Genomic DNA, 11,491 nt, shown 5'->3' with positions numbered 1-11,491 from the left:
AATAGCTAAAATTATGTAACATCAAAATAAAAACAAGAAAGAAATCTTAGTGACTGTCAGTTTGGCAAAGAATTCTAAAATACCAGAAAAAAAGTCTTAAAATAAAGAAGATTAAAGTTAAAAAAAAAAAACAATTACTTCATCCAAGTTAAAAACTTTTGCTCTTCAGAAGACAGTGTTATGAAAATAAAAAGGCAAAGGCATATTCCAGTTAAAAACACAGCAAAATATGTATTTAATAATGGATTTTGTTAGATGCTTGCTTCTTGGAAGGAAAGCTATGACAAATCTAGACAGTGTATTAAAAAACAGAAACATCATTTTGCTGACAGAAGTCCATATAGTCAAAGCTTTGGTTTTTCCAGTAGTCATGTATAGATATGAGAGTTGGACCATAAAAAAGGCTGAGCACCGAAAAATTAATGCTTTTGAATTGTGCTGGAGAAGACTCTTGAGATCCCTTGGACTGCAAAGAGATCAGTCACTCCAAATGAAGGAAATCAACGCTAAATATTCATTGGAAGCACTATTGCTAAAGCTTAAGCTCCACACTGGCCACCTGATGTGAAGAGCCAACTCATTGGAAAAGATGCTAATGGTGGGAAAGACTGAAGGAAAAGGATAAGAAGGCAACAGAGAATGAGATGGTTAGAGAGCATTGCTGACTCAATAGACATGAGTTTGAGCAAACTCCAGGAGATAGTGGAGAACAGAAGAACCTGGCATGCTATAGTCCATGGGATTGCAGAGCCAGGTACAATTTAGTGACTGAGCAACAAATCTAGAATATATAACAACTCAATAAGAGGAAATCACTCAAATTTTGAGAGAGAGCAAGAGTTTCTAAAGGTATTTTATCAAAAAAAAATGTACAGATGGCAAATAAACACATTAAACGTTGTTAAACATGATTAGTCATCAGGGAATTCAAATGAAAACCTTAGTGACAGACCACTACACTCCCATTAAGATGCTTAAAATATACAGAGTGAAGTAAGCCAGAAAGAAAAACACCAGTACAGTATACTAACAGATATATATGGAATTTAGAAAGATGGTAATGATAACTCTGTATGTGAGACAGTAAAAGAGACACAGATGTATAGAACAGTCTTTTGGACTCTGTGGGAGAGGGAGAGGGTGGGATGATTTGGGAGAATGGCATTGAAACATGTATAATTAATATATGAAATGAATCACAAGTCCAGGTTCGATACAATATACTGGATGCTTGGGGCTGATGTACCCGGACGACCCAGAGGGATAGTATGGGGAGGGAGGAGGAGGGGGGTTCAGGATGGGGAACACGTGTATACCTGTGGCGGATTCATGTTGATGTATGGCAAAACCAATACAATCAGTTCAGTTCAGTCGCTCAGTCGTGTCCGACTCTTTGTGACCCCATGAATCGCAGCACGCCAGGCCTCCCTGTCCATCACCAACTCCCGGAGTTCACTCAGACTCATGTCCATTGAGTCTGTGATGCCACCCAGCCATCTCATCCTCGGTCGTCCCCTTCTCCTCCTGCCCCCAATTCCTCCCAGCATCAGAGTCTTTTCCAATGAGTCAACTCTTCTCATGAGGTGGCCAAAGTACTGGAGCTTCAGCTTTAGCATCATTCCTTCCAAAGAAATCCCAGGGCTGATCTCCTTCAGAATGGACTGGTTGGATCTCCTTGCAGTCCAAGGGACTCTCAAGAGTCTTCTCCAACACCACAGTTCAAAAGCATCAATTCTTCGGCACTCAGCCTTCTTCACAGTCCAACTCTCACATCCATACATGACCACAGGAAGAACCATAGCCTTGACTAGACGGACCTTAGTCGGCAAAGTAATGTCTGCTTTTGAATATGCTATCTAGGTTGGTCATAACTTTTCTTCCAAGGAGTAAGCATCTTTTAATTTCATGGCTGCAGTCACCATCTGCAGTGATTTTGGAGCCCCCAAAAATAAAGTCAGACACTGTTTCTACTCTTTCCCCATCTATTTCCCATAAAGTGATGGGACCGGACGCCATGATCTTTGTTTTTGGAATGTTGAGCTTTAAGCCAACTTTTTCACTCTCCTCTTTCACTTTCATCAAGAGGCTTTTTAGCTCCTCTTCACTTTCTGCCATAAGGGTGGTGTCATCTGCATATCCAAGGTTATTGATATATCTCCTGGCAATCTTGATTCCAGCTTATGTTTCTTCCAGTCCAGCATTTCTCATGATGTACTCTGCATATAAGTTAAATAAGCAGGGTGACAATATACAGCCTTGACGTACTCCTTTTCCTATTTGGAACCAGTCTGTTGTTCCATGTCCAGTTCTAACTGTTGCTTCCTGACCTGCATACAGATTTCTCAAGAGGCAGGTCAGGTGGTCTGGTATTCCCATCTCTTTCAGAATTGTCCACAGTTTATTGTGAGCCACACAGTCAAAGGCTTTGGCATAGTCAATAAAGCAGAAAGAGATGTTTTCTGGAACTCTCTTGCTTTTGCCATGATCCAGCGGATGTTGGCAATTTGATCTCTGGTTTCTCTGCCTTTTCTGAAACCAGCTTGAACAACAGGGAGTTCACGGTTCATGTATTGCTGAAGTCTGGCTTGGAGAATTTTGAGCATTACTTTACTACCATGTGAGATGAGTGCAATTGTGTGGTAGTTTGAGCATTCTTTGGCATTGCCTTTCTTTGCAATTGGAATGAAAACTGACCTTTTCCAGTCCTGTGGCCACTGCTGAGTTTTCCAAATTTGCTGGCATATTGAGTGCAGCACTTTCACAGCATCATCTTTCAGGATTTGAAATAGCTCTTCTGGAATTCCATCACCTCCACTAGCTTTGTTTGTAGTGATGCTTTCTATGGCCCACTTGACTTCACATTCCAAGATGTCTGGCTCTAGATTAGTGATCACATCATCATGATTATTTGGGTCGTGAATATCTTTTTTGAACAGTTCTTCCGTGTATTCTTGCCACCTCTTCTTAATATCTTCTGCTTCTGTTAGGTCCAGATCATTTCTGTCCTTTATCGAGCCCATCTTTGCATGAAATGTTCCCTTGGTATCTCTAATTTTCTTGAAGAGATCGCTAGTCTTTCCCATTCTGTTGTTTTCCTCTATTTCTTTGCATTGATCGCTGAAGAAGGCTTTCTTATCTCTTCTTGCTATTCTTTGGAACTCTGCATTCAGATGCTTATATCTTTCCTTTTCTCCTTTGCTTTTCACCTCTCTTCTTTTCACAGCTATTTATGAGGCCTCCCCAGACAGCCATTTTGCTTTTTTGCATTTTTTTCCATGGGAATGATCTTGATCCCTGTCTCCTGTGTCATGAACCTCATTCCATAGTTCATCAGGCACTCTATCTATCAGATCTAGGCCCTTAAATCTATTTCTCAGTTCCACTGTATAATCATAAGGGATTTGATTTAGGTCATACCTGAATGGTCTAGTGGTGTTCCCTACTTTCTTCAATTTCAGTCTGAATTTGGTAATAAGGAGTTCATGATCTGAGCCACAGTCAGCTCCCGGTCTTGTTTTTGTTGACTGTATAGAGCTTCTCCATCTTTGGCTGCTAAGAATATAATCAATCTGATTTTGGTGTTGACCATCTGGTGATGTCCATGTGTAGAGTCTTCTGTGTTGTTGGAAGAGTGCATTTGCTATGACCAGTGCGTTTTCTTGGCAAAACTCTATTAGTCTTTGCCCTGCTTCATTCCGCATTCCAAGGCCAAATTTGCCTGTTACTCCAGGTGTTTCTTGACTTCCTACTTTTGCATTCCAGTCCCTTATAATTTAAAGGACATCTTTTTTGGGTGTTAGTTTAAAAGATCTTGTCGGTCTTCATAAAACCGTTCAACGTCAGTTTCTTCAGCGTTACTTGTTAGGGCATAGACTTGGATAACTGTAATATTGAATGGTTTGCCTTGGAGACGAACAGATCATTCTGTCGTTTTTGAGATTGCATCCAAGTACTGCATTTCGGACTCATTTGTTGACCATGATGGCTACTCCATTTCTTCTGAGGGATTCCTGCCCGCAGTAGTAGATGTAATGGTCATCTGAGTGAAATTCACCCATTTCAGTACATTTTAGTTTGCTGATTCCTAGAATGTCGACGTTCACCCTTGCCATCTCTTGTTTGACCACTTCCAATTTGCCTTGATTCATGGACCTGAAATTCCCAATACTTGTAAAATAATTAACCTCCAATTAAAAAAATAAATTTATATAAAAAATAAAAAAGAAAAAAATGAAAAAGACTGACAATATCAAGTGTTAATAGGATGTGCAACAACTCAGACTCTCATATACTACTGCTAGAAATGTGATATGGTATCATTACATTGAAAAACAGCTTGATAATATCTTCAAAATAAATGTACCTTCCATATGATTCACCTATTCCACTCAGGTATTTACACAAGGGAAAAAAAGAAAGCATACATTCATTTAAAATTTACACAAATTTTCAGAGCAGTTTTATATGTAGCAGCTAAAAACTAGAAACAACATATGAATGAACAATTTATAGTATATCCATACTATGAAATATTACTTGGCAATAAAATGGAAAAAATGTGATACATGTAACAACATGGATAAATCTGAAAATAATTATTCTGCATGAAAGAAGCCAAACAAAAACTGCATACCATATCAGTTCAGTTCAGTCCCTCCGTCATGTCTGACTCTTTATGACCTCATGGACTGCAGCACGCCAGGCTTCCCTGTTCATCACCAATTTCCAGAGCTTGCTCAAACTCATGTCCATTGAGTTAGTGATGCCATCCAACCATCTCATCCTCAGTTGTTCCCTTCTCCTGCCTTCAATTTTTCCCAGCATCAGCGTCTTTTCCAATGAGTCACTTCTTTGCATCAGCTGGCCAAAGTGTTGGAATTTCAGCTTCAGCATCAGTCCTTCCAATGAAGATTCAGGACTGATTTCCTTTAGGATTGACTGCTTTGATCTGTTCTATTTATATGCCATTCTAGAAAATGTAAACTAATGTATAATGAGAAAAATTAGATCGATATTCACTTGGGCATGAAGAGAGGGACAGAAGAGAAGAATTCCAAATAATCTTGGGAAAACTTTGGGGATGATGATTTTGGCATGTTCACTTATTGATTGTGATGATGGCTTCATAGATATGTATTTATTAAAATCTGTCAAATTGTACTCTTTAAATATGTACTTTATTGTATGTCAGTATTACCTCAATAAAACTATTTAAAATATTGATTTCAAACTAACTGATATTTTTGCTTATTTGTACCTTCATAGTAATCTAGTTTCTCTTTGGAAGGCAGGTGCCATAATATAAAGAACCCAGGCTGCTGAATTATGAGTTATAAATTTGTGCCTTTGCTCTGCCACTTCCCAGATGAGTAACCTTGTAAAAGTTAATTTGTGTTTAAGAAACTTAGTTTTCTCTCCTGGAAATTAGGCATAATAATAACTACCACACAGGATGATGGGAAGGTTGTATAATGTAGACAAAGCACCCCAAACAGTGATTTCCATGTAGAATCATTTTTCTTCTCATTCTGTTCTTCTCGCCTCTCCACCAAGTCAAGCACAGTTTGCATGTGTAACACATGCTCAGTAAATCCTTGTTTGAATCATTTACCATTTGCTTGTTTCAATTCAATTGGTTAAGGCATCAAAAACAGGAAATCAAAAATTGTCCAATTTTATTTTTTAAGTCTTGGCATAAAACAAGAGCAAACTTGGAGTACTTGTAACTAGAGTGCATGGGACAATTTGACTTCTGACATAGCTTTATATTCACTATGTTACTCACTTCTCCATACACATAATACAACTATTTATAAAGATTTAGTTATAGCTATGCAATGAGACAACAGCTGAATGCTGAAGAATTCATACTTTTGGCTCTGTGGTGTTGGAGAAGACTCTCAAGAGTCCCTTGGACCACAAGGAGATCAAACCAGTCAGTAGTCCAAAAGGAAATCAACCCTGAATGTTCATTGGAAAGACTGATGCTAAAGCTGAAGCTCCAATACTTTGGCCACCTGATGTGATGAGCTGACTCATTGGAAAAGACTCTCCTTTGTGCTGGGAAAGATTGAACAGGGGAGGAGAAGGGGACAACAGAGGATGAGATGATTGGATGGCATCACCAAATATATGGACATGAGTTTGAGCAAGCTCTGGGAGATGGTGAAGGACAGGGAAGCCTGGCGTGCTGCAGTCCATGGGTTGCAAAGAGTTGTTGTTCAGAGTGACTGAACAACATCAGCAAATAAAATGAGAATTTTGATCATAAAATTTTTGATGGGAAAAATTGCATAATTATTTCAAAATTTCAATGATATGAATTTGTCCAAACTATACAAAACTTTTATTTTCTTAATTCAGAAGAGAGGAAATGTTTGACTTGTTTAACACAATGGACATTCAAGAATTCAAGTGATAACTGTCTTCTTTAGGCTTTGAGAAACTTTCATATGAAGTATGCCATTGATGGTGTTTCATTCAAGCAGTTCCTTTTTGACTCCTCAAGTCTAAAGGAGATTTAGGAAGCTACTGAGAAAAGAATACAAGTATTCTATTTTTAAACATCTCTGTCAGTAAGGCCATAGGAAAGTCCTCTGTAAGCCAGTTCCCTGTTAAGGGGCCACTCTGAAGCCTTGGTTGATACTTAAAGACAACTTGCTTTCCAGGAGTGAGTAGATAAGATGGAAAATTCTTTATATACTACTAGGTAACCAGCAGGAGATACAGAAAGCCAGTCTGGGTGGAGAGCATTGGTAAAAAGCTATGCTATAATCTGGAAAAATTAAAAGCAGCTGCATTTCTTTAAGCCATTGTTTAGTGACCACTTAAATGTTTGCTAGTATATCAAAAAACATCAAACCAACAAAATAAATTTCAAAACCATCACAAATTTACTCTTGATTAGTTTGGAATTTATGTTGTACCAATAGTGCTTGGAAATTTGCCTTTGTTTAGAAAATTCTTTTTTTTCAAAGTTATTAACTGGATTCTGCTGTGGTTATTATGGAGTTCCTTAAAATATTCAAAGATAATATCTCTTTAAGGATCCATATATACTTAAAAATTTCTCGCTTCTGGGCTTATAATAACAATGTCATTCAATTTCCTCATTAAAAGTAAATTTTTGAGATTTAAATTACTATTTATTTATTTTTTTATTGAAGGATAATTGCTTTACAGAATTTTGTTGTTTTCTGTCAAACCTCAACAAGAATCAGCCATAGGTAAATATATATCCCCTCCCTTTTGAACCTTCCTCCCATCTCCTGCCTCATCCCACCCCTCTAGATACAGAGTCCCTGTTTAAGTTTCCTGAGCTCTACAGCAAATTCCCATTGGCTATCTATTTTACATATGGTGATGTAAGTTTCCATGTTACTCCTTCCATACATCTCACCCTCTTCTCCCCTCTCCTCATGTCCATAAGTCTATTCTCTATGTCTGTTTCTCCATTGCTGCCCTGAAAATAAATTCTTCAGTACCATTTTTCTAGATTCTGTATATATGCATTGGAATACGATATTTATTTTCTCTTTCTGACTCACTTCACGCTGTATAATAGATTGTAGGTCCATCCACCTCATCAGAACTGACTCCAATGCATTCCTTTTTATGGCTGAGTAATATTCTATTTTGTATGTGTACCACAACTTCTTTATCCATTCATCTGTCTATGGACATTTAGGTTGGTTCCATGTTCTAGCTACTGTAAATAGTGCTGCAATGAACAAAGGGATGCATGTGTCTTTTTCAATTTTGGTTTCCTCAAGGTGTATGCCTAGGAGTGGGATTGCTGGGTCATATGGTGGTTTTATTCCTACTTTTTAATCTCCAGATCATCTTCCATAGTGGCTGTATCAATTTACATTCCCACCAACAGGGCAAGAGTGTTCCCTTTTCTCCAGATCCTCTCCAGCATTTATTGTTTGTAGACATTTTGATGATGGTCATTCTGACCCATGTGTAGTGATATCTCATTGTAGTTTTGATTTGCACTTCTCTAATAATGAGCAATGTTTAGCATCTTTTCCTGTGTTTGTTAGCTGCCAGGGTCCAGCCTCGGCAGGATCCAGGGGTACCCTCAGGATAAATGGCATCAGTGAGTGCAGAGAAAAAGAGAGAGAGAGAGCAGACTAGGGTGTGCAGCAGGGTCTGCTGTTCTGCTGCCACTGCTTTATTTTTCACAGTAATTCTTATACCCTAAGTTAGTACATTTCTAAAGGGAAATGAGAGATCAGCATACAGAGCTAGTCTAACACTACATCAGTTTGCCGTTTATGAAACCCAGGATGTTTTCTGCATACTTCTTTGTTTATGAGAGTCTTTTCCACAGTGGATCTTTGTGCATTGTCTTCTGGCCTTGAGCTTAAGAGAAAACAGAGAAGTTGCAGTCTCATAGGGTAAAGGTACAGCAGGTTGCAACATAGTAGGAATGTAACATAAAGGTCAGTTCTTTTGCAGAAGTCACCAGCTAAATTTATACTCTTGGCTAAAATTAACAATTGTCTTATTGTTTTCACACTAGGGCTAAACTCCTATTTTTTAAATTCCTAACTATATTAACAATAGTTTTTATTGTACAACCTCAGCACATTAGGAGCAAAAACACAGCAAGCAAACATTGATCCAGTAACAACTTTATAGAATAATACTTTTTATGTTCTCTATAGGGCTTCCTCACCCACCGAAGGACTCTGTGCCTATTAGGGCCTTTTTTGTTTTCAGGTTCTTTATGCTTTTTATGATTAAGGTGTTGTGAACAATCATGTGCATTAATACCAAGGGCATAAACACATTTGTCAAGCAAACTAAAATGCTAGCAAAAAGGGGTTTAGGTTGAAATACTCTTCTCTTCCCGGATAATCTTATAGGATGCCACCATCCAGGGGATATATTGATTAAAGTTTTAAGTTGATTCTGTTTGGAAAGAGATCGGGGAAAGCCTTCTGCCTGTGTCACAGAAATTAGGGAGCAGTATAGTATAGCAAGCATCAGAAAGACAGATATCATCTTTAAGATGAGTGCTGGGGCAGCTTTTCAAAATCCCTGGAGTCCTGATCTGCCTTGCTTGTCAGGTCTTCTCCACATGACCTTGTCATGGGTGGGAACTCGTGTGCTGGCTCCCGGCATCTCCCCCTTTTTTATTCTTTAAGACAACCAGATGGATCTCAGTCACGAGCTTCTGAGTGCTGTGTTGGAGAGTTCTGACAATACAAGGAAGGATTATAATGAGAAGGAGGTCTAAGACTGCTACAGCAACATAACTGAAGATAGCTGATAGGATATTTTTTCCAGTAATAAATTTAGAGAAGGTATGAAAAAAATCATTAGCAGCCCCTGCAGTAGTAAACTCTAGATGGGCATGTTTTAGGGTTCTTATCTGGTCGTGAAGCTTTCCTAGATCTAAACTAATGCTGGAGCTATTTCATATACCTGAAATATGATTTTTAATCCTTTTCCAATTATAATCTGTATCATTTACTTTTAGGGATGTTACACAGATCCACCAATAGTCAGTATGACAGGATAATGTTAGCTTTACTTTTAAAGCCTGTAATTCAATTCCAATATGCATGACTGCTTTTTCTAGGGTGTCTAACTTTATTTCTAATATCCTGTCTATAATCTCTTGCATAGGTAGGGCTAAAGAAACATTTTTGGACATAGTATTGACATATTGAGCAGTATGTACCTGTTGAGTCAATGATGTTGCTGCCACAGTAACAGAAGTAATTGCTGTTATTAAAGCTGAAATCCCTAACATAAGTAGTCCTACAAACTGTCAGGGTTTCATTAAATCTTGTAGTTGTTGTAGAATGGGTAGACCGTAATCGTCATACCAATAGGTACTTGCTGCGATGGGCACCATAAGGTAAGGTGGGTGTCGCAACACCACAAAGGAACACATATTATATTGAGGGGTTAGGCAGGATGAAAGCATGCATTGTTTACAGTAGATTATATTTGGTCCGCCTGAGTAGTTCATCTGTATATGAAGCTTTTCGGAGTTGTTAGTGAATAGAAAAACGTAAGGGGAGGGTAAGCAGGCAAGTACAGAATAGGTAGAGTCATTTTCTGGCCGGGATAGGGTGACAACAGAAGTGGCAGCAAGGGCTTTCCAAATTTCTGGCTGCCAAAAGGTCTTGCCCTTAGCTGTATAGGACAACATGGGGGGAACAAATTGATTATGATGTCATCTATTGGCCGCCAATGGCCATGGGATGGAATGATCATTTTAATTACAAAATTTAGTGGTATAGCCATGGACAGATTTTGGATCTTGACTTAGGTTTGGATTGCTCTAGTCTTGTACTGAATAGTTTACACCTCCTGGTATTCTACAGTCTATTCTTGAACTGTAAGTACAAGATTTCTATACCAGATATCTTAGGCAGTTGTCAATAGTTTTCCATATGACGTCTGAAGGAGCAACATCAACACAGTTTGGATATTTTGGTGGAGCGTTAAGGAACAAGGATTCACAGGGGTCAAGGACCCTGGGGCATACGATCTTGTAATATCCAAACTGACTGATCCACTTTTTCATATGTAAATTCTGATGCTCAGGAATCTGTCAGAATTGCCTTTTTGGAGGCTCCAATACATCCCTCTTTAGTGGGAGTAATAAAGTTTTCTGTATGGCTAGTGGGGAAGTTAAAGCAAACAGGAAGATCATCTCTTAACCCCCTAAAGGTATAATTAAAATTGATAGGATAATGATCTTTATCATAGGAAGTGTAGGATCCTCGCAAGAGATGAGGCTGGTTTGTGTGGACCCATATAGGGTCACTGTTCCAAGTAACTACTTGGAAGGTCAGGGAATCAGGGAAATATGCCCAGTAATTTTCTGGAGTGGGAGAGGAGGTGCTTACCTGGCAGGAAAGTAAAGCAAGCATAGCAATAAAAACCCTTTCAGGAGAGGCTGAAGATCCCTGTAGAGAAGCTATTCCCTGAGCTTGGTGGCAGAGTGACTTAATTTGCCCCCAAGTGGGTATGGAGGCTTGTTGAGTTGCCCGCGCAGGACGTCCTGGTGGTTTCCTGCGACGTAAAGGAATAGGGGGATCATGGTCTTTTATGTAAAGCCGTGACATCTGCTTAATGGGTGGTTCTACCATTTGTTCTTCTGGGATCTCTGCTGCCGGTTGTCTTAGAGTCTGCTGGACTTTCCAGGTGGGCGGCGGAGGCGGGGAAAGAGGAGTGCCCTTCCTCTTTTGTGGTTGAAGCAATGGGGGAACTGGATGTTTGGGGGACTGCGACATGGTGAGTCAGTCTGTCGAGGATCCAAATTGACGACTTAGTACCCTGGGGAAAAATACAAGCATATCCTCGGCCGCTGGTTAACAATGGGTCAGGACCCTTCCATTGTCCTGCAAGGTCTTTCCATTTAACCAAGGGTTTTGTACTCTGTTGTTCTGGACTCCAGTGTTGGAGTATTGTAGTAACCCCAGATGAATCAGTGTTTAGATTGTTTATTACAAAAAGAGCATGT

The 11,491-nt window shown here is 39.1% G+C and overlaps 1 pseudogene; it reads right to left on the bottom strand.

Annotated features, from left to right (window-relative positions):
* Positions 1-9,097: 9,097 nt before the first annotated feature.
* LOC128067248 (uncharacterized) lies at positions 9,098-11,261 on the bottom strand (annotated as a pseudogene).
* Between the last annotated feature and the right edge of the window lie 230 nt (positions 11,262-11,491).

The sequence above is a fragment of the Budorcas taxicolor genome, chromosome 22, assembly GCF_023091745.1.
Source record: "Budorcas taxicolor isolate Tak-1 chromosome 22, Takin1.1, whole genome shotgun sequence".
NCBI classification, from domain to species: domain Eukaryota; kingdom Metazoa; phylum Chordata; class Mammalia; order Artiodactyla; family Bovidae; genus Budorcas; species Budorcas taxicolor.
This window is presented reverse-complemented; position numbering and strand designations above follow the sequence as displayed.